The sequence below is a fragment of the Leptinotarsa decemlineata genome, unplaced genomic scaffold, assembly GCF_025532065.1.
Source record: "Leptinotarsa decemlineata unplaced genomic scaffold, Ldec_3_MD MMD2_tig00001393_RagTag_RagTag, whole genome shotgun sequence".
In the NCBI taxonomy this organism is placed as follows: Eukaryota; Metazoa; Arthropoda; class Insecta; order Coleoptera; family Chrysomelidae; genus Leptinotarsa; species Leptinotarsa decemlineata.
The window spans coordinates 4,339,258-4,362,651 of NW_027412562.1; the positions used below are offsets into that span (position 1 = coordinate 4,339,258).

Sequence of the window (23,394 nt, forward strand, 5' to 3'; positions counted from 1 at the left end):
AGTTGTCACGGAAATTCAGCCGAGATAAACTGCTCAGCTGTTGAGATGATTCTTGGCTAGATTGGTGGACGAATACGGTTGGATTATGTGCGTGTGGTACGTTGTTATAATGGTAGTAGGCAGTTTGGCGTCTGGTAATGATGGGTGCTGGAGACTGTAGAGAGGGTAGTGATTCATTTATTGATGATGAAGTCAAGAGGGGGTCTGTCCATAAACTGTTTACATTCGGTGTTGTAAACCCGAGAGGGCAAAGGAATTTTATACCGATAATAGTTCGCGTTTTGCATTGTTTCGGTAACTGTGAGTGCTTTGATTATGAATAACGGAAAATAATTGAACAGAGAATATTTATAAGAGAGAAAAGTTTTTCACATTTTTTGTTTGTTAATGGTGGAGAAAGCCAAAAAGTTTTTTTCCATGGTGAAAAATGTTTCATACATTTTTGATAACATGCGATAGTCACGATCAAACCGGAGTTCAAAATTCACTCATTTATTTTTTCAAATCAAAAATATTTTACGATTTGGTCACAATTTGGGATTATACGATTATTCATACCTACAGTGTGACCGATCATGTCTATATAATATACATTTTTTTTCCTTTAATTGATAGCATCTGCTCTCCTTCGATCGAGATGAAGAATAACCCAAAAATGGTCACTGATTCGCATTTTTTGTCAAAATTTGTTTTTTTCCAAGTAGGTTAGATTAGATCAAAAGTGAGTGGATCAATTTGACCCTTCACCGCAACCCGCAAGGGTTCATTGTGGATCTCACCTATTCAAACTCGTCTTTGAGGTCAGATGGTAAGAGTACGGCTCCGCCAAACTCTGAAAACCTGATTTCTCTGCTGTTTCATTTTTTCCAAACAGAGGCGACACACACTGTCTTCCGAGAGTCCGAGTCCCTGCATATGATGGTTCAGACAACAATGACTTGTGAGAAGGCCTGTTAAACATCGTACTTCATCCCTACAGGTTATTCAACAACTGTTTGATTTCGATCTTCGAAGGGTAAATGAACGCCTTGGAGCGAGACAATCCTGGAAGATTTTACCAGAAGTCCTTAAATCTTCTTTCCATCCAGGTGTGTTGTTTGGCAAAGCCTAAAGAGATGACAATGACAGATTCTGGTCCGATGAAGCTGCTTGCAGCACCCTTCTTTGCAAGGGAGTCAGCAGCCTCATTGCTTTTCAGACCAGTATGGCCAGGAATCCAGACCAGTCACAAGTGAGAAAAACGACATATTTCTCACGAGCACAGAAGTTCGCAAATCGCAAATCAAACGAGTGAGAAATATGTCATTTTCTCACGCATTGTACACTGTACTTTTTCTACGGTTCAGTTGTTTTCAAGTATTGAAAATTAAAATACATATATAATAATACTTGTATGTCATTAACTCATTTTTATATTTTATTTAAAATAGTAATTAACAGTTATATTTGAACAATTTTGTGAAGTAATTCCTGGTGGGTCGTTTTGTTTCAATATGTTGAGTTTAATTCATTAGTTTTTCAAATTCACTTCGAAAAGTATTCAAATTGATGTTTCAAATGTTGGGTTTTAATTTTTAAAACGATTTGTTTCTAATTCACATATTGGCAACAGCACCTATATCAAGTTGGAATAATTTATACGTACCTAGATATTCTACTTTCAAAAAGGAAAATTATCTCTATAAATCAACAATTAAGGCAAAATATAAATTATAATTCAATACCACCTCCACAAGCCACATAAACAACAGTTGTTTTGCTATTTATTTATATAGAAAAAGATAGGTTAGGTGTACAAAATGCTATATGTCACAAAATGTCTCGGAACTCGAAACATAAGTAAACAGAAGAGCACGCCTCTGAAATATGTCATCTTTGTTTGTTTCATAAAAGTAACAGAATCATTGTCCTTTATTAGCTATAACCGATGTTGCCAAATGGTGAAATAGAAACGAATCCCTTTAAATGTTGAATGCATTATTTCATTCCTCTTTTTCAAGTATTTAAATAATTTTTTAAAGAAAAAGGTTGAAATGATAAGTTTATAATCCGTTGTTTTAAAGCTCTTTTGAAATATTAGCTGCGGTACTGAGCTTCCACAGCATTGTTGTGTTCAGGTTCTAATGGCGCTGGAGGCTGAATGGATTCTACTATACTTTTTGAAATTTTCATTTTGTTAGCTATGAAGTTGTCGATATAAAATTCAGCAACATTGCTGGATTTCCAACCCCCATGGTGTTTTAAAGTTGAAAGATCTGCCCCTGCATTAACTAAAATAGTCGCAGATGACCTTCGGAAACAGTGGCCAGTAGATATATAATTCAGGGTTCGGTAATTGCAAAAATTTCGCTATTTCTTTCGCCATGGTGCCAAATTCATTTATCCACACAGGCTGTTTCGTACATTCGCTATTTTTATAATTTAAAAAAAAACGTGTTTCATTTGTGCATGGTCGAAGCTTCAAGTATTTTTTATTAATTTGGTAGAATTATCCTGTGACTGTGAAATTTCTAGGAACCTTGGTTTTAGTATCGGGTAATTTTATTAAAAGGGCCGAATCAAGATCTTCCATGTCTTCAATTTTCGAAGTTCATCAGAACGGCATGTCTCTATAAGGCGAATAGCTAAAGCAGCCTGAAATCAAAACCAAACATTCATTTTTCGATAACAATTTAAAAATTTTCGATTCATATCTTTATCAGCAAATACTTTTCATCAGGTGCATATTTTGAAAATTGTTGAATTTCTTCAGATTTAACTGTTTTGAAGCATATTTTTCAGATTTGCGTTTTAAAAGTACACGTAGTTTTACGTATTTTGATAATCAAGGTTATCCTCAGCATCGAGTAATGAGTCCAAAATGTTGATGATTTCAATCTTCTTGACACCTCTTCAAAATAAACTAACAAGGTATTTTCGGAACAAGAATTTACCTTGGCTTTCATTTTCCAGTCCATGAAGTTTATGCAAGCGATTTCATATTTTTCTCTTGACGTGCTTGGTAGCAAATTATTGCAAACATCTATTGCTTTCTGAACAATTTCTGGAGGTGTATTTTCCAACTCTAAATCTTCGTATTTCATTATATTCAATATTCAATAAATCTAAACTGTTTATACTATAATAATCAACAATAAAACTATTTTTGGTTGGGTAAGTTGACAGCAATAATTATGTAGCGCTTCGGTTTTGTTGTTATGGAAACGCCGACAATGGGCTACTTGGATATTGCACGCGAATCGTCGGCGTAGCGTTGTCAACATGGAGAACTTTGTCATATCAATCTGACATGTAACAATTCATGACTGACTTGGGTTATCTTGATAACAGTGAGAAGTTATTTCTCACTGTAATGGCAGGTATTTCTCACTGCGTGAGAAATCTTTCGTTTTGAACGTATGAAAGCGATTAGAGAAGTGGCACATTGTATAGCATCCGTAGAAATAATCTGTTGTCTTCCTATCGAGGAAAGTCGTTTCTGGCAATTTGCTACCAATTTAGACGTTGCTCGGTAAGAGCCAAGAGATTTCAAAGCCGCTTGACTGTCCGATAATATTTTTATTGAACTGTGTATGAGATTGGGAACAGTACTGTACTGTGTAAAGCAGGTTCGTAGTACCAAAAGTAGAGTTATTTCTCAAAATGTGGAAAAGTTTTTCTAAATACAGATTTTAGTGCATATGCAAAATATGAGTTGTATAAATTTTTTTTTGAGAATTACATTACTGTTCAATTGAAAAAAGTCAAAATGATTTGAAGTGGAACTTGATTATGATTTTTTACAAGCAAATTTGAGTGTATTCTGTTCAACTATTATTTAAATAAATTGATCGATGTAGCCGTTACTACGTGATAGTAGATCATCATGAAAAATGAGAAATGAAACTTTCTATGTTGTAACTATCGTTACTAATAAAAGTGGTAAAAAATATAGAAAATTTCATTTCTCATTTTTCATATTATTTCAATACCGATGTGTAGTAATTTTTGACACAAACTATCTTCTCAAACATAGATATTTCATGAAGTTACCCTACACAGAGTGAAAAACAAAAAAAACTTGCATCACCTGTGACCAAATTGTGTTGGTCCTATTTCGATTTTGTAGAAAAACATATCTATAGTTATAAATGCGAAAGTCACTTATTATTATACAAAAACACTCTCCTCTACTCGGTTTGTATTCCAAACTTTCATTATAGAATTGAATCAGATATCATTCATAAGATTCCTACACAATATAGGTACTAAATGAAAATTAAAAATTTCACTTACTTGGAACACTGTCATCCTCACTGGTAGACATCGATGTTTCGCCGTATGACACTTGCCTTAAGGCTTTTCAGTACCAATCTGAATAACATTATAAGAAAAAACACACAATTCTTATAATGTTATCCAGATTGGTTATCCAAATTGTATAATTCAGTGTTCATATAAAACTATTTGTTTCTAAAGAATTTTTCTTTCGTGTAATTCAATGTTTATATGAAGGTAGTTGTTTCAGGAGGGCTTTTTCTTCCAGTTTGTGTCTGAAAGTTACTTCTTTGCATGATCTATACATCTATGTATATAAATTCACTTCTGCTTCCTTCCTGCTTCTTTGGCAGATTTCCTCATTTTTTTGTATCCAGATGGTAGTAGTAGAAAGCCAAAAGCTTTTTTCTCAAAAATTAATCTCTCCTGAAAATATAACCCCATTTGGGCAAAAATAGTGAAGATTCTTCTGAAATATATCCCTCCGGATGATAAAATTTACCTTGTCATTTTTTCCGCATTTTATAATTGGGAAAACATGGAGAAAACAACAACATTTATGAAAATTTTACAAGAAACATCCCTCTGTCGATACTCCTTCTCTGATGCCCCTTCTATAATTGAAAATTATGTATAATTCTTAATTCTATTTGATGAATCAAAATTATTATCATATCACTAGTGAATATCTTGTAGTGACAAAACGAAAACCAATATACCTACATACATTTGTCTTTCAACCTCTGGGGAAGTAATGAGAGATAAATTATTTTGTCCATAATTTACATTAATGTGATTTGCGAAAATTTCCACAAATATTTGTGAAAGAAATGAGGTTTGTTTATAGAAATCCTTTTGTAGGTATTTGTTATATTTGTTATGGAGTTTATCTTCATATTAGTCAGCTCGACTAAATTATGTCTATTAGAATCAGTATGGGTTTATGATTGAAGAAACCAGAAGAATAATTGATAATATTTCTTCGAAGTGATATGATTCTTGAAAATCATTTTGCAAAATAAATTCTTATCATAGTGGAATCGACTAGACGGACTAGACAAAATCTGTGTTTCATAGCAGAATCATTTTTATTCACGAAATAAGGGCTTAAAGAGATATTCCAGACTGAAATAATGAAAATGAAATTGACACAATTATTTGAGACAGTGATTTTGTGAGTAAAAACAGTATCACCAAATCATAACTCACCGAAATAAAATCTTCTAAACCAATATGGAGAAGAAATATTCTTTGTTCGTTCTTTTCGATGAATAAAGTCAAAAACTACTTAATCAATTTTCAAAACTATTTCATCTATAGAAACATAGAAACAGTGCTAGAAATCGTTGTTCTGGCCTCTTAAAATTTGTAGTAGATGGAACAGAACTTCCCTTGAACGGAGTTACAAAAAACTTGGGCCTATGTCTTGACAACAGTCCTCGTTATAAAACACACATTTCGCAAATCTTGAAACGGGGTAATGCAAATTTGAAAATGATATATTCCAATAGAGCATTTCAGAATAAAACAAGATAATTTATACTCCGCGATGCTTTAGTTCTTTCACATGCCAACTATGGTCCAGGAATTTTGAAGAGTGACAGTTTTAGAATCCAAAAGCTCCAGAATGCATGCATTAGGCTAATTACAGGTATGAGGAAACGACTAACATAAGGGCTGTATTCTATTTCCAAAAATCCACTTTTTTTTATTCAAAGTGTTAATTTATGATGGATGTAAATTTCGATGATCTCAGTTCTCAATTCATTGCTAGGTCATCAATTATCAAAGCTACCATAATTTTATCTCTGCCATAATCCATTTGTTTTCTCAACAATAATCCCATTTAATATCTCGTTTTTTTGACTCTCGCTCCTTTCGCTCAAAAGATTCAATTATGAGAAACCGCAGGCCATTATAAAAATATCATCTGTGCGAAAGTAATGATTCACATTGGACTTTAATCGCTCTAGATTAAATCCATTTGAAAAAACATTCTCAGGAAGTTTATTCCACATCTGTATCTGTATCTGTAGAGTAGGGAGGGTGAGTGTAGAATCACAGCACTTAGGCCACATGTGACTCATTGTACATCCTCCCAAGGAGTTATCCTCCTAGGTCATTGTCCATCCTGTCCTTTTCAGGAAGGTGGACAGGTCACTAGGATACATCTCCTTCATATTGGCAGGTGTAGGCCAAGAATCGCTGAACACACACTCTCTTTGGCAACCTTCTTGGTGTTCCCTCTGTAGAGGTGAACAATTGAGGGAGCTTTCCTACAGTGGCGGTCGGTTCCTTGCCTTCTTTCAAGGAGATCTTGGCGCTCGCCGCAGGAAGTGCCTTTGCTGTTGGAGGTGGAGTGGGAGAGAAGGAGGGTGCACTTATAGTTGCTGCCACTCCTGCCTCTATCGCTCTCTTTTTCCTTTTGGCACTTACGTGACATAATTTTATTATTATTGTTTTGTGTTCGATGGAGCATGTTTCAGTGTTTTCTTTTTTCTCTCTCTTAATCACCGTGAAAGAAGTTGTTTTACTTATTAATGATTAATTGAAATATAATGTGGTTAATGCATCTGCAAAGTTGGTATAGAATTGAGGATAATGAATATGATAGAACGGAAAGTTTAATTATATAAAAATTGCCATAATTTCATCTCTTCCATAATCTATTCATCTTCTCAATAGTAATCTCATCCAATGTCTCGTTTCTTTTGGTTCTCGCTCCATTCACTCAAAAGTTCTTAAACAGTGAACTTATAGGTGTACTGAGTTGAACTTCAAAACGATAAGCAGCCACAGTCAGTCGCGTATTTCTGATATGTACCGTTCTTGGTGGAATCAAATGTGCCAAGTCACTTGAACACTTCCCATGAAAGTATCTATAGAAAAGAGACAAATCTCCAACATTTCTTAGATGTTCCAGACTATCAAGATTGCAAGTGATGTTCGCGTCTCCAATCAGGCGGATGGCTCTTTTCTGGATGTGATCCAGCAGCTTCAGGGTATGTTTGGGGGCGGAGCTCCATACATGAGAACAATATTCCATAGAAGGTCCAATCTGAGCTTTATAAAGCATCAAATGTTGCTGAAGTATATACAGTTTTCTGGTTCGGAACAGTGTTCCAAGATTTTGAGAAGAAACTTTGCCATTCCAGCGATATGATTGTGTCAAGACATATTATTTTAACCCCCTACAAACCTATCTAAGCAGAAAGCGGAATTGTATGACCTGACACTATTATATCTGGTTCGGAGACATTCGGGTTACTTTCACCCCAGTTACTTTTAGATCCTCATCAGCAAATGCAACCTCCTGCTGCCGGCGAAGATGTGCATCCTCAGCCGATCTCCAGGAATCCAAATGTAATGACGAGATAAGTGTGCTGTCGTCAGCAAGGCAATAAATTGGATTCTTGGTTTTTCCAATAAGTTTTTGATAAACAATAAAAAGAGGGTTGGAAGCAATATGGACCCCTGGAAAACACCAGCGTTGAGGGCGAATTTTTTTAAGAGATATTCATCGACGGCCACTTGCAGAAAACTTTCTCTCGGGAAGCTGAAGAGCTATACACAAAACTGATCCGACAAGACAGAGCATCGAAGTTTGACAAGCAAACCCTCATGTCACATACGGTCAAAGGCTGTCGGAAAGTAATTTCCGGCATTGTGGATTCCAGTGTGGGAATAGTGGGTGGTGCCTTTCCCAGAAAATCGACCATGGATTTGGACACAAATTGTTCAGCTAGTAGATTTTCTTTATCTGAGAATCATCATTAAGATTAATTATCTACAGATTTCAGTCAACTAAATAATCCATTAGATGGTCTTACCTTAACATTTTCATTTTCACTTTATCTTTCACATGTCCTACGCCATTATTCCATTTTTTAGCGGTAATGGACGAAACAGCTTCCGCAAAAATATTTCTAAGATCAGAACATTTAAAAGTAGGAATTTTTTTGGCAACATAGTTTTTTATGTCCGTCCAAATAAGCTTTAGTGGGTTGAGCTCGCAGTGGTGGGGAAGACGTAATACTCTTCTATTATGTGCTTTGGCAATTTCGTCAACAATATATTTGGTTCTATACTCATTCACTCTCCTCAAAAGTCTTGAATTACAGCTTTTTTGTGAATGTAGTGGGATTTTTTTCAGCTTTTCTGGATGGTATGGAGCTTTTCCTAAAACAATTCCCTTTTAGTTTAGAACTATATTCCTAAACCAGTTATCAAAAGATGTGCCATCCATTTTCTCATGATAGCCGTCTGTTTCCCTAGGTTTCTCTTCCTATGTGACATACTATCAAACCTTTATCTTTTCCTGAAAAAGCATTTATTTTGTTTCAGTTGAAACAGGAGGAGCGATTTTTTTACGAATACCATCACATAACAATAAAGAGTTATCTTGTTCACCAACTTGCGCGGTTTCTTGAGAGTATAATAAGGTGATTCTCACCTGAAAGGTTCTTCAAGCCAGTTGATTCATCAACCCCAATTTTGGACTTACCCTGCGTTTACCCTCGTTTCATCTAGGTAATAGATTTCTCTATTCTCTCGTTTGTAGAGTCTTAGTTTCATTGAATATTGTCGTCTTCACAATATTTTTTCTAGTTTCTCGAGTAACAAACTATTTCTCCCTCATTTTCTAAATTTAAAACTTAATTTTTTTCATTAATTTGTGGAATGTCGACCTTTTGAAATTTGGTAGATCAGGATCATCGTTTACAACTTTTAGAACTGAATTTATTGTTGTCATTTCGTTTCGAAAAAAAAATATGTACTTTCCTTCTAATAGCGTTTAATAAATCAAAATCGTCCACCGTATCAATCATTTTCTTTCGTGAGGGATCTTGTTTTGAAGCCCATAAATGCATTTGTTTATATTCTCTCATAACCAAATGAACACTTGAAGGAGACACTCCAGCAATGTTTAAAAACTTTACTCACGATTTCATCAACGGTCTTTTTAGGTGGAGTATAGGGACACAATTTAGCAGTTTCTTTAGCCGTATCAGTACTTGACTTTTTGAAAATTTTGAACTTTAAAATACCGTATATGTACACATATGTCGGTAGCCGGTCGGTACGACGTAGGTGCTTTGTTCACTAATTCAAATCAACCGTCGTGTTGGTCAGTGGTTCAAGCCCCAGACTGAACGATCAATTTTCACTTGCTATCGTCCAACCCGTGTTAGGAATCACACGTTAAAAGGTAAGACCGCGTCAGTCCTTAGCTCACACAAGTTTCGACTTGGACTGAGGGTTGTCGTTCGTAAGGATGCAACAGCTGGTTACGTTCAAACGTAACTATTACTTCGACATTGCAGTTAATTCCGATTGGTCAGCGTAAGGAGGCTTGTTTATTTCACCCAATAGATGCAAATGTGTGTGGTGATCATGCTTTGATCATGCATCTATCGTTGTTTGATTTGCTTTGTTTGTTGGATGGACAGAGTTTAGTTTCGCAAAAACCCTTTCTGTGGTTGACCAGTTTATATTAGAAGCACACAGATTGTAATTTTATGATGTTGAGACATTCTGAGGAGTCTCTCCGGCCAATATGTCTGGGACGGGGGACCCTCATATAAAGGGATTTCGTCCATAAAAATATTCTGAGGTTGACGTGACACTATAAAGAATTCGGTAGGTAATGACATGAATGATATCCGAGCGGTGGCTATTAAAAAAAGAAACGTTGAAATAAATTACAGACAGATTTCTTGTATTCAGTCCCTCAGTTCATCAAACGAATACATAAATAGGTTATTATGTGAAGAATCGGACAAATGGACAGACATAATTTTATTATTAGTGTTGTTGTGTTCGATGGAGCATGTCTCAGTGTCTGGGTTTTCTCACCATGAAAAATTCAAGATCATTTGAAAGAAGCTGTTTTACTTATTAATGATTAATTGAAATATAATGCGGTTAATTCATTTGGGAAGTTGGCATAGAATTGAGGATAATTAATATGATAGAATTGAAAGTTTAATTATAAAAATTGATTCACTGTAAAAATTATAATTTTCCATAAAAAATAAGGAGTAGGTCGTATGCCTTGAAAATATAGAATAAACTCTCTTTTTTTCGAATCTGAGGGACAGACAAAGCGATTTCTCCACTGGGTAATATTAAAACCAAGAAAAGTCAGAGACTTCAATTCATTTATTAATTATTAAATTATTAATTAACACGCTTTTATTAGCTTCACCTGTATTTATGTATGTTTGTTTGCTTGTAACTCTCAAGCTCAGGATCTGTATTTGACAGAATTATCGACATTATTGCTTGATCTATTCGCGGAAAGATGGGGCTATATGTAACCTTCTTGATATAATTCGAACTCGCTTTGCGTGTATTTCTTCATTATTTTTATTACCACGTCCGACTGCTGCCTTATTTGTAGCCCACCTTTGCGTGCCTCCTGCCTTGGGCTTGGTAGCTGATTTTTAGACTCCCTCTCCGGAATCGGAAAATATCAATGGTCATTTTTCTAAAAAATATACGGCTGATTGATCCCAAAGTTTAGATCAAATAATAAAGTTCAAAAAGACGAAAAACCATGCTTTTATAGCATACGATACTAAAAAATGAAAAATAAATATAGTTTAAAAAACTGAAAAATACGCTTTTAAAGAACATCGAACTAAAAAGTTAAAAATATTTTTTTAAATAAGCTTAAAACAATAACGAACGAAAAATACTAGTATATTATTGCTGAAAAAGCGTGTATTTCTGTATATCAAGCGCCCGACGTTTTTTTCACAATAATAATAGTATTTTTCGTTCGTTATTATTTTGAGCTTATTTAAAAAATTTTTTAAACTTTTCAGTTCGATGTTCTTTAAAAGCGCATTTTTTAGTTGAACTATATTGATTTTGTATATATGTACAGTGTTACAGATAAAATCCACAACTTATGGAAGTTTTTTTCATTGAATAGATATATTAAATCTTTGACTTCGAAGTCAGTTTGTGCTTGAGAAATAAATGAAAATGATTATCATTGCTTTCATTATGTGCTACTCTAAACCTGTCAAATTAGGCATTTTTTCGAAAAATCTCAAAAAAGTTTCTCTTCATTCTCATTATACTCGTATTCTACACGCTTTATATCACCTTCACCTGTATGTATGTATGTATGCATGTTTGTATGTATGTTTGTTTGTTTTAACTCTCAAGCTCGGGATCTGTATCGACAGAATTATCTACAGTATTGCTTGATCTATTCGCAGGCAGATGGCGCTGTATGTATCCTTCTTGATAGGTTGTTCAAAAGAAAATAAAAATAAAAATGGATTTTAAGAATTGTATGAAGAATTTTGTACTACAGATGAAATATTTAGATATTCAAATATTTTTAATTGCCCGTGATTTAGTACAGAAAAATGTTTTCAACGAAACGAAAAATACATTTTAAAATCTATTTCGATTATTTGCCAGCAAACCAGAATATGGATTTCACCAATGAAAACGTTATCGTAAAGTGTACACCGAAAAAATTCAGTTATTTGAATATTCCATTATTATTGTTTAAAAAACTAAAATACACGCTTTAACATATGAAACTAAAAAGTAAGAAATAAATATGATTAAAAAAAATAAAAAATACGATTTCAAAGAACATCGAACTGAAAAGTTAAAAATGTATTTTTTAAAATCAACTTAAAACCAAAACGAACGAAAAATACTAGTATTGTTGTGAAAAAAGCGTGGGCGCTTTGTGCCATATTTTTTGTATAACTAGCGCGCACGCTTTTTTCACAATAATACTAGTATTTTTTTATCGTTATTGTTTCAAGCTTATTTAAAAAAATATTTCTCACTTTTTAGTTCGATGTTCTTTGAAAGCGTGTTTTTTGTTTTTTCAATTTATATTTATTTTTTAATATATATCCAGTTTGATTATTTTTTGAGACGATTACATTTTTAATCACTGCTACTCTACATTATATCATTCACTGATGATTTACACATCTACCTTACTCGTATATCTTCATTGAAAATGAGTTGACTTGTACGTGTGAAAAAATCAGCTTTGATTTACACACTCTGAATAATCTGGAAAGTAGTTGTTTGAGTATCAATGCCAAATAGAAAACTGTCGATCCTCTATATGAAGGGGATACAAATTTTCACAAAATCATTTCCTCCAAACTCGAATAATTCGTTTAAATTGAAACGGATATATTTTTAGTTGTGATTAATTTTGGGAAAGAGAGGTTTTGACCTTCTACCTCTCCATCTCCGTAAAAAAAGTATGTCTGATAGTTACTTCTTTATATGAACTACACATTTTTATATGTAGTTTATTTTGAAATTAATTGTTTTTTTCCTTTCTTTTGAATATTTCCACCATATTCTGCGAAAATGTAGCCATTTCAATTTAAACAAAATTCATATGACTGGGGTTAAATCAAATAATACTAATAATAATAATGTTTATTCACTATAATCAATAAAACAATCAGTAAGTATACAGCATGGTTATATTATACAATGTTTATATAATAAAAGTATTTGTTTGGAGAGCGCTTTTTCTTTCAGTTCGTATCTGAAAGTTACTTCTCTGCATGATCTACACATCTTCGTTAATATTTTATTTTAAAATAATTGCTTTCTTCAGTTCTTCGGAAACTTTCCCACATTTTTTGTTTAAAGATGAGAAAGTAGAAAGCCAGAACCTTTCTTTCCCAAAGAATAATGTGACTATCGAAGTTCAATTTATTATCAATAGTAACTCCAATCCACAACTTCTTCAAAACTAGTCGTTTTTTTGCAAAATTGTCAATTATTGTTCGTATTATTCCCAATGATAAATGGCAATGTTAGTTGTATTATATTTCAGTCGATCAAAACTTCAACGGGACTAAATATCTACATATCTGCCAATAGTTGACTTTTCGGTCACTGCAAACATTTTTCCATATCACACAAATAACTGAAGAGCAGTGGCTCCAAATGAGAGCTCTGTTGCACACCTCATGTAACACTTCTGCAAGTTGACTCACAATTGTTTATTGACACATCTATCGAATATAGCAGGTGAATAATTTCACCCGCTATATTTAAGAGTGTTTTTTTTAGGGACAAATCACAAGTATTGCAGGAAAACATTCTCAGAAAGTTTATTGCACATAAACGGAGTTCTCCAGATGAAAGAGTTCTTAAATAGTGGAGTTCGAGGTGTACTGAGTTGAACCTCAAAACGATGAGCAGCCACTGTCCGTCGCGTATTTCTGATATGTACCCCTCTTAGTGGAATGAAATGTGCCAAGTCACTTGAACACCTCTTGTTAAAGTATCTATAGAAAAGAGGTAAAATCTCCAACCTTTCTTCGATGTTCCAGGTTCGATGTTCGATTTTATCGAACCCTCAATCATGGATCTTGGCACAAGTTTGACATTTATTTATGGTGCCATATGATAAACGTCCAATTGATTGGATTGTTCCTACCACTAGAATAATTGCAAGGCTAAGATAATTTCAATTTTATTTTTCCTGAGTAGTCTGCCGGAGATGATGCAAGAAGCCTTCAAAGTGATCTGAAGTATTAGAGCATATAAGGTTCTAATACAATTGCTCTCCTGCATACAACTCTTGTTCAGTATGCAGCTTTTAGTTAATATCTCTCCTGAACAGTGGGCGAATAGGAACTGTTCAGTGGCCACGACGTTCACCAGACTTGAATACCACGGAAAATTTTTCTGTTATAAGTACCGCGTGCCCATTTAACAATATTTCTGCCGAAGGCATGAATGTTAGTGAAAAAGCTTGGATGTTTACACACTCAGTGTACTGACACTGATATATTAATAAATTACCTGTTTTCCTGGAAGTCTTATTACACTGTTATTCTTTTTTTTAGAATCTATATGTTTTATCAAAATTGATCATTTATCCAGTTAAGTTTTAAAACTACTTATTGGTATATAAAAGACACTGTATACTCGTTTGATGTACCAGCCCAACAGGTACACGTCTTGAATAATATTTATAATGTGAAAATTATAACATATATTTTGAAAGTTTACACTGCAATATTTTGTAGTCAAAAATGTCAGAATAACTTTAATCTATAGCTTCGAATCTTGTAGTGTTTTAATAAAATATACCATTATATAATGGTATCTGAATAAATTATGCTCGGAGTGATGTATTTATTTTTGTTTATGAAAGTTATATCAGTAGCGCCATATGAGACTTCAACACCAATAAATCACCCACTATTTTGATAATTAAACATTACTAATTGACTCCACTTGCATAATGGCTCCCTGGCTCCAATTTCAATTCAAAACAACACTGTTGAAGTCATAACTATTGATATTGAAGTATTTTATTCGACAAATAACACCTGCGTAGGCCATTATTTCAAATCAAAACGAACCGTTTAAAGATATTTTTCGAGCACTGCAAGACAATTTTCAGAAAACTCTGAGGGCGGTGTCTGTGCGTGCAGGTGATTTACAGAAATCAAAATAAGTTCAATGACTGTGTCGGGCAGAGATACATTCTTATTGAGAAAATGAATATTCTTAATGAAATGTGGTAGAATTGGTCGATACTTGATGAAAATCAATAACGTATTCAAATAACACTCAAATGTGAGATTTTCGCTAGAGAGTTTAAAAAACTGCAACACGTGTTTCGCTATACAATAACTTCCTCAGGTGTGTTCATACTGACAAAATTTTAGTGCTTTACACTATAACAATTTGAATCTTATGGCCAACAATACTGAATTAGTAATAATGCTGAGTTTAGGTGCTAATAAATACAAAATTTAAACATCATAATAAATGTCATCTCAATAAATGGATATCTAATGAACTGAAGAGATGAAGAATTGAATCCCAATTTACTATTGATAATCGTTAATCCAGTATGCATAAATTCACCTCTTTTCCCAAGTTTATTTATCTTTGGTTTTATTAAAGTTTACGCAGCTTACTTAACACAGCTGCGGTGTCCGAGTGGTTAAGGAGATGGACTTGAAATCCATTGGGCTCTGCCCGCACAGGTTCGAATCCTGTCCGCAGCGATTTTTTTGTTGAAGACGAGTCATTATATTTTTTATTTGATGGAAGTATATTCAGCTCGAACAACGGGGTTTGAAATGGAATTCAGGGTAAAGATTTAATTTTTGATCATTCTCTATAATTTGAAACATGGTATAACTAGCTACAGCAAACGTACTTGAGATACACACTGAAAACTTTTCAGTATATTTATATGCCAGGACAACATTTTTTGATTTCAATTGTGTCTGGAAATAACTTCTATGCGTAATCTACGCTTCTTTGTGAAGAGTGGATTTCGAAGTTGATTTCTTTCTTGCTTCCTCTGGGAATTTCCAACATTTTTTTGTAGAAGCATGAAGAAATTGAATTTTTTTCAAAAAACTAATATTTCGTTAAAATATACATGTATATATGAATATGTTTACATATGCGCGTAGGTATGTTATTTTGATATTTTTCAGAAAATGTGATATTCAAAATTTTAATATTTTTATGGTAGGACTCTTAGATATTTTTATTAATCTACTAGCATATACTCTGATTTCATGTACTGTTTTTTTTTTCATAACAGCAATGTTTACCAAAGCTTTGTCAATAAGAATTTCTCTTTGGACAATAAAGCATATCATTATTGTTATTATTATTATTATTAGCCTATTACTGAATTGTGAAATTTTTTCATACCCAAAATTTTCTTTTCGAAAATAATCAACCTGATCAAGATTCATGTCTGGGAGGCCCGCCCTGCAAGAATATCTGCCGACCTACAAAATGTATTTTCAATTTTTTGAGAACTGGGAAATTTTTGGGTGGGGGTTGGAAAATTTTTCTGTCGAAAATGATTAACCTTGTCGAGTCATGTCTGGGAGATCCGACCTGCAAGAATTTTTGCCGACCTGCAAACTCTGTACTTTTTATTTTTTGTGAATTGTAAAATTTTTGGGTTGGGATTGATCAACTAGTACTGGATCCTACCAGAATTACTAATAACAGTGAAACTCTAATTGATTATGTACTAACTAATGATAATTGTGCAAACTGTTTTGTTCATCCTACTCCTAAAATAAGTGACCATTAATTGATATCTATTTGTCTCAAAAATAACAAACGAACCTCTGCTTTTTATCTGATACTTAAATGACATACACTTGTTTATAAATGTTGATTTTATAAATTTCTTTGCAGATGATACACTATTGGCATGGTATGATACAAGCTTAGATAAAGCTATTGATAAAATGAATGCCGCATTAAAGGATGTAAATGAGTACCTCATGGCAAATAAATAAAAACTGAATAAAATGAATACTAAAGGAATGATTATTACAACAAAATATAAATGGAACAAACTTGATTTAAATGAAATAAATTTACAAATTGATAATGAAAACATTGAAATTGTATCATGTATCAAATATCTTGAATTTCAGTTAGATAATTTATTATTTTTTGGCAGTCATCTCGATTATATGTGTAAAAAAATATCTAAAAAACTATATTTCTTTGCAAGAATTTCTGGCAATTTATCCACTCAGTCTGAAATTACTGTGTACAATGTGATTATCCAACCACATTTTGATTACTGTGCTTCTATTATTTTCTTGTTTAATCTAAATCAAACATCTCAATTACAAAAACTGCAAAATCGTGGTATGCGAATTGTTCTAAAACTGAATAGATTCACTGAAATCGGAATTATGTTACAAACTTTGAGGTGGCTACCAGTTTCTTCACGGTTGTATTACTTAACTATGAAATTTATATATAAAATTCTGAATAAGTTATCACCATCATATTTTTCTGAATTTGTTAGTTTGAATTAAGAAGTGCACAAATATGCCACAAGAAATCATACTAATTTGCATTTATGCAGAACAAATAGGAGAAGTGCCATGAATTCTTTATTTTTCAAAGGGTTTGATACGTACAATAAATTACCAATTGAGATTAAATCTAGTCCATCATTAAGTATTTTTAAAAAACAGCTATTGAAATCCATCCACAATGGTAGATAGAATAAAACTTGGTAATATTTTTAATTTCTATGTTAGTAGTATGTTTTATATAATATTGTGTATTAGGATCAGCTATTTCAATAAATATATTCTTCTTCTTAATAGTTTGTGCTATGTTCAACAAGCTATTCAGGCAGGACTGTCAGGGATTTGTACATATTTTATAAACAGTAAATGACCTTTTCCGCCATCTATCAGAAATTATGTATCATTCGCCAAAGTACCGATTACAGTTTTCTGTAAAAAACCCGATCAACCTTTGGTATGTTAAATTGTTGAAAGATGGCGATACTTGGGAAAATGGCCAGGGAAGTATCACATTTGAAAAAATTTAACTTTTTTTGTGTTTGTTGTGGTAATGTTTGTTACTTGTTGGTTTCGTGGTGGATGTTTCATTTTAATTTTGAATTGTTTCATGAACAAAATATTTGGGATATCACAGTATATTAATTAATCCCTCTTTTTACACTAGTTGAATGATTGTTGAAATGATCAAAATGTTGGTTGTTTTTTGTATTTGTGGTCAGACACAAACTAGTGAGGAATCAAGAAATCAATAGGAAAATCTGAACAGAATAACAAAAAACTAAAAAAGAAATCCAAATCAGTCCAGCATATTTTGATAAAAGTGTATCAATTTCAAGCGATAAAAACCTAACCTAACTAACTAGGTAACTAACGTTCTAGCTCTATACCGACCAAGCGTCTTCATTTCGTTCAGGTTGCAGCCTGACTCCCTTACCCTTTCAACTGATGTTTGTTAGAGAGACAAATGGGTCATGACTGATGGTAAGATGGCGATATGAATGTTCTCAGAACATCAGTGCCGCCCTTCACGGTGTACCCCACCTAGCTGGGTGGGATGGATGAAAAAAATTGTTCATCTTTTGACGGACGACATAGGGGCCTCATTCGTCAGAGTGTCGGGGCCTTCTATATCGGGAGGAGTCGTCTACAACATAATCCATAGCTTCCTTAACTAACGTTCTAGCTCTGTCAACAGCCATCTTGGGTTCAAACAGGTTGGAGCCTGGTTCCCTTACCCTTTGGACTGAGGTTCGTCAGGAAGACAAACGGGTCAAAACTGATGATATGGGATGACGGTATGAATGTCCTCAGACATTAGTGCCGCCCTTCACGTGGACCCCTACCTGACTGGGGTATTTGGATGAAGATATTGTTCATCTTTTAACGGAGTACATGAGAACCTCACTCGACAGAGTGTCAGGGCCTTCTATATCGGGAGGAGTCTTCTAGCTCTAGCTCTGTAAGTAATAATTACAATACATTTGTGTAGATGTGTTAGTGTGGGGCCCTGATATAGGCTTAGGTATGCTTCTTCGATAGCTCTGTGGAAGGTCATCTTCGTTTCATTCAGGCTTGGAGTCCAGCTCCCTTACCCTTTTGGCTGCGATAGCTCTGTATATAGACGGATAGTCTATATACAAAGCTTCTAGGATAGTAAGAGGCGAATATTACGAATATAGGTATGTTTCGCCATCTATCGGTCGACTGTAAAAACACAAAATGACGACCTTCCTAAAAACTGTCACAGCATAATTGTTACCTAAGCTGTTACTTTGTTAACCAGTTTGAAGTTGTACCGTTGTATATAGACTATAAAAAGGTTGTACCATTTAAATAATAAGTTGTCCAAGCTGAAGTCATATCAGAACTTATTTTAAAAGTTTCTCACACTTTCAACTGAAAAGTTTCAGATAATTCTGAAACATTGTGAACATATATTTACCAATAACTGTAGATTTCTTTCTGACGAACTCATTTTCAAAGACTTGGTATCCAGTCTGTCTTCTAAAATTTTCAAGGGTCAAAAAAAGGCATGCCTATCGATAATTGCCAGTGTTGGTTTTCGTGATTCTTGTAGAAACTTGTTCAGAGAATTAAAAGTTATTACAATGTTTTCTGTATATATTGCAGAATTTAGATATTATTCTGAGTTACATGAATACAACACAAGAAATAATTTCCTCATTTTGAACTCAGTCAATAAACTCCCAAATGAGGTCATAAAAAATTCAAAATAACAATCAAATGGTTTTTAACGTTTCTTTGAAGATGATTGACAATGTTTCATGATGAATTTCATTAGTTGGGATTTCCATTGTCTGATATTATATCCCTGAAAGAACTAATAAAAAGAAGAATTAAAAATTAAATAAGAAGAATAAAAATGAATAGCTGAAAAAACAATCACATTAGGCAAAAAAAAACCTGATATGAAAAAATAGTGAAATAAAATACAAGTTACTTCACGACGTTTCGATTGTTAGTATTGACAATCGTCTTCGGGTGATGACTATTCTTCTCATTTAATTTTTACTATTCTTTTTCAGTTCTTTCAGCGATTTCAAATAATTTTATATAATATCAGACAATAGAAGTCCTAACTAATGAAATTCAAATGGTTTTTCAATAGCAACTTTTTTTACACTCTTGACGAATATGAACTTGCCAATTGTATGGCTATAACAATGTATTAGTTTTTAATGAATTTCATATGTACCCATTTCATGATAGTTTTATTATGCGTGTCAAATTAGACGAAAAAATAGGAGTGAAGAAGCTATTAAAATTTGCACCTAGCTCAAAATTGGTAGAACTGTTCAAAACACTATCATGAATTGAATCTAAAAAAAATAACATCGATCCGATACCTGGAAAAAAATTTGTTGGGGTCAGAAGTCACAAAAACGGATTTTTCGCGAATTTCAGGAAAAATGGTTAGTTTATCATAAAATAAGTTCAGACAAAAAATGTTTGTCCAACAACGCATTTAGTCAAGCTAGCGTAGAGATACGTAACATATGGAAACCTCTAATCAAGTGAAAAACGACCAACTCCCACCAAACGTCATCTCTCGCTAAAACCAATGAAGCGGAGAGAGGGAAGAGGGGATAAGTGAAAGCACTTGAATGACCTATAAATAGTCGGATCTCGGAGGAATAAGTCCAGTTATCACCCGAAGACGATTGTTGATACTACTAATAGAAACGTCGTGAGGTAACTTGCTTTGGAATCTTTTAATTTTTATTCTTCAGTTTTTGTTAATTACATTTTTTAATTTTCAGCTTTTATTATTATTTAAATTTTAATTTTTGTAATTCCAGTTTTTTGTTTAATAAAATTGTTATTTTCGGTTAATCTTTTTAATTTTTTTTTCAGGGATTTCAAATAAATTTATATTATATTAGACAATGAAAGTCCAAAATGATGAAATACACCACGAAACATTGTTAACCACCTTCAAACAAACACACATTGTTGATTAAATAAATATCTATAAAAAATGTTCGAATATTTTTTTCCTCAGAGCCACCGTTTCTGAGATATAACGATTCAAAAAGTTGGAAGAGTTGTAATTATCATGATTTGCACACGTTAAGCGCACCCGTTAAGCGGTGTGAATTAAAAAAAATAGGGAAATTTATTCGACTTGAATCATAATTCTCTAATAATTCTGCTTCCTCTTCTTTTTGTTCGTCTTCTTCATCCCGGGTGCAATTAAATGGCCTCATGTCTCCTCGTTGGTATCAAACAAAGAAATCGTTGATTGTTGATCTATAGTTTCAGTTTTGCAAACATTTTCAATTTGTTCAAAGTGAACTGATAGCCATCGCTATTTTCGATGTAAGTGAATATGTCCTCTATTGCCAAATCCGTATTTTATCTTGAGTACGATCGACTCTAGCCCCAGTGGTCGGTTCCAATCATAATAATAGTTATCCTCAGCAGAAACTAAATCAATTTCGAACTCGACTCGAGCATGAACAGCTCGTGCCATAGCATCAGAACGAATCCGAGCTGTTTCCAGAATCGAATCTTCAAAGGTAACACTTGTCAAATCTAGAAAGAGACTTGAGAATTCTCTCTCTCTCTCTCTCGCTCTCATAGTCTTCTAACGAACGCACATCTACTAGGCGGGACCATAACGGAATTCGGAAAGCTCTTCCTACATCTGACAAGCTGTACAGCTGCCGGACTGAGTCATGGCCGGTGAGAAGCCCCTCCCTCCAGATGTGCAGTAGATGTGTAGAAATCTGTTATCAGTCAGTTAGATTATTCGAGCCGTAAACGTAAAATTTCAAACAAAAGTTTCTATTTTCTTTTTCATGATACTTTCTTCGTCATACACCCAAATTCTATGCAGATACGATATCTCCCACCGGTCATGACTCAGTCCGGTTGCTGTGAGAATCCAAGGACTTTCTTTTCTCCTGCTCTTCATTCAATTCCTGGTCGCAAAATAAACATTGTTATTTTTGTTATCTGTTTAAAATGGGGCGTCCTGGGACAAGCACTGATAGTACTGATAGTACGAGTGTGATAACAATGCAGTTTTTTTCTAGTGTAGTGATTCCAATAACGATGGTGAACAATGCGAAACAGAGATACCAGTATGTTTCAATGTATATAATAATATACGTCTCAAGTTTGGTTTCGAGGGAAACAAACTATTACAAGCAACATCAGATTTGACAGAAATTCCTTTTTCAATTGTACGTAAAATAGGCAAAAACAAACCTTATGAACGCAAGACGCGATGTGATATAGGATTACTCATCCTTTAGATGTTCATCTAATAAAATCATTGAAAAAAAAACACTATATGACTGTTACAAAAGCAATGAGATTCCTACAACTGAAATCATGAGGAAGAAATTGAATACTTCCGGCGATAACGTGAGCTGCTATGACAAAGCTCTTCAAAATTGGATAAAGAAACTAGGATTTAGATTTAAAATAATAAACAAATGTCAATCAATTATGGAAAGCAGAAGAATAGTGGAATTGAGTAACAAATACTTAGAAAAAATAACTAAATATAGACAAGAACAACGGCAAATTTTCTATTTGGACGAAACTTGGTATGACACTCACGACACAGTTACGAAAGGGTGGGCTGATGGTTCGAGAATGTGTACACCTAACATGCCTGCAAACAAAGGATCGCGACTAATCATTATGCATTGCGGAAGAAGTGAAGGCTGGGTCCCGAATTCTTTGAAATTATGTGGAAAAAAACTCAAGGACTGCAATGTTTACTATTATAAGAACATGGAAGCTAATATTAACGAGGAATGGTTTGAAAACACATTGATCCCAAATTTGGATGGGAATAGTGTAATAGTTGTTGACAACGCGTCCTATATCGCGACAACTCGTCAAAGTACCGAATAAAAATTCGGGAAAAGATGAAATACAAAGTTTTTTAATGGATTTTTTTTTTGTATTTTGAAGATTACTATACCAAAAACCAACTACTTGAAGTTTTACAGACAAAAACATTTGAAAAAGTGTATGCCCTTGAGAGTATTGCTGAAAAGTATGGACATACCATACTGAGACTTCCCCCCTATTTTTGTGTTTTCAATCCTATAAGGTTGATTTGGGGAAAATTGAAACAAAGCTTCAGGCGTAAAAACAATTTTCCAAAATTTGATAAGAAGGTGATAGAGCTAGTTGAAGAAGAAGTATATCTAATATTACCGAAGACGACTGGCAGAAAAGGATTTAAAAAGTAATTTTAGTTGAAAAAGACTATATGGAGATTGGACACTTCCATATTAATGGTGGAAATGAATTCATTATTGATTTAAATGATGACACTGGTAGTGGAACAGAGAATATGGAAGAGGAAGCTTTTCTAAGAAAGTTAGTGAAGTGTTTTTGAAGCGATAGATTTTGTATATATGTAAGTAAGTAGTATTCAGAAGTATTTTCAATTATCACCTTTTTTCTGAATCCCTACTTTTCCACTCATCTGTACATAATGATTAAGCATAAAAATAAACAAAAGCGCTTCTCGAAAAAATATATATATATTTTATATTTATCATGATCGGAATGAATTTTTCATTTGGGCATTAGTATAGATCATTAATTTTTGGAAATATGCCATTTTCAATAGAGAATGCAAACATTCCAACGCCCGTTTCACACGTTGCGTTGAACTTTTGAAAAGTTCATCCCAATTATTTTTTTCTTGATGAAAGTGTAATGACCCCGAAATTTATATGTAAATATTCCTGTACTCGTTTTGGAGTTCCAAAGACCCGGGAGCCGGTTTCGAATGACATTC

At 33.6% G+C, this 23,394-nt stretch overlaps 1 non-coding gene across 1 annotated transcript; it reads left to right on the forward strand.

Moving 5' to 3' along the window:
• Nucleotides 1-15,217: 15,217 nt before the first annotated feature.
• TRNAS-UGA (transfer RNA serine (anticodon UGA)) lies at nucleotides 15,218-15,299 on the forward strand. Its single transcript has one exon. It is a non-coding gene; the product is annotated as a tRNA-Ser (tRNA).
• Nucleotides 15,300-23,394: the final 8,095 nt, after the last annotated feature.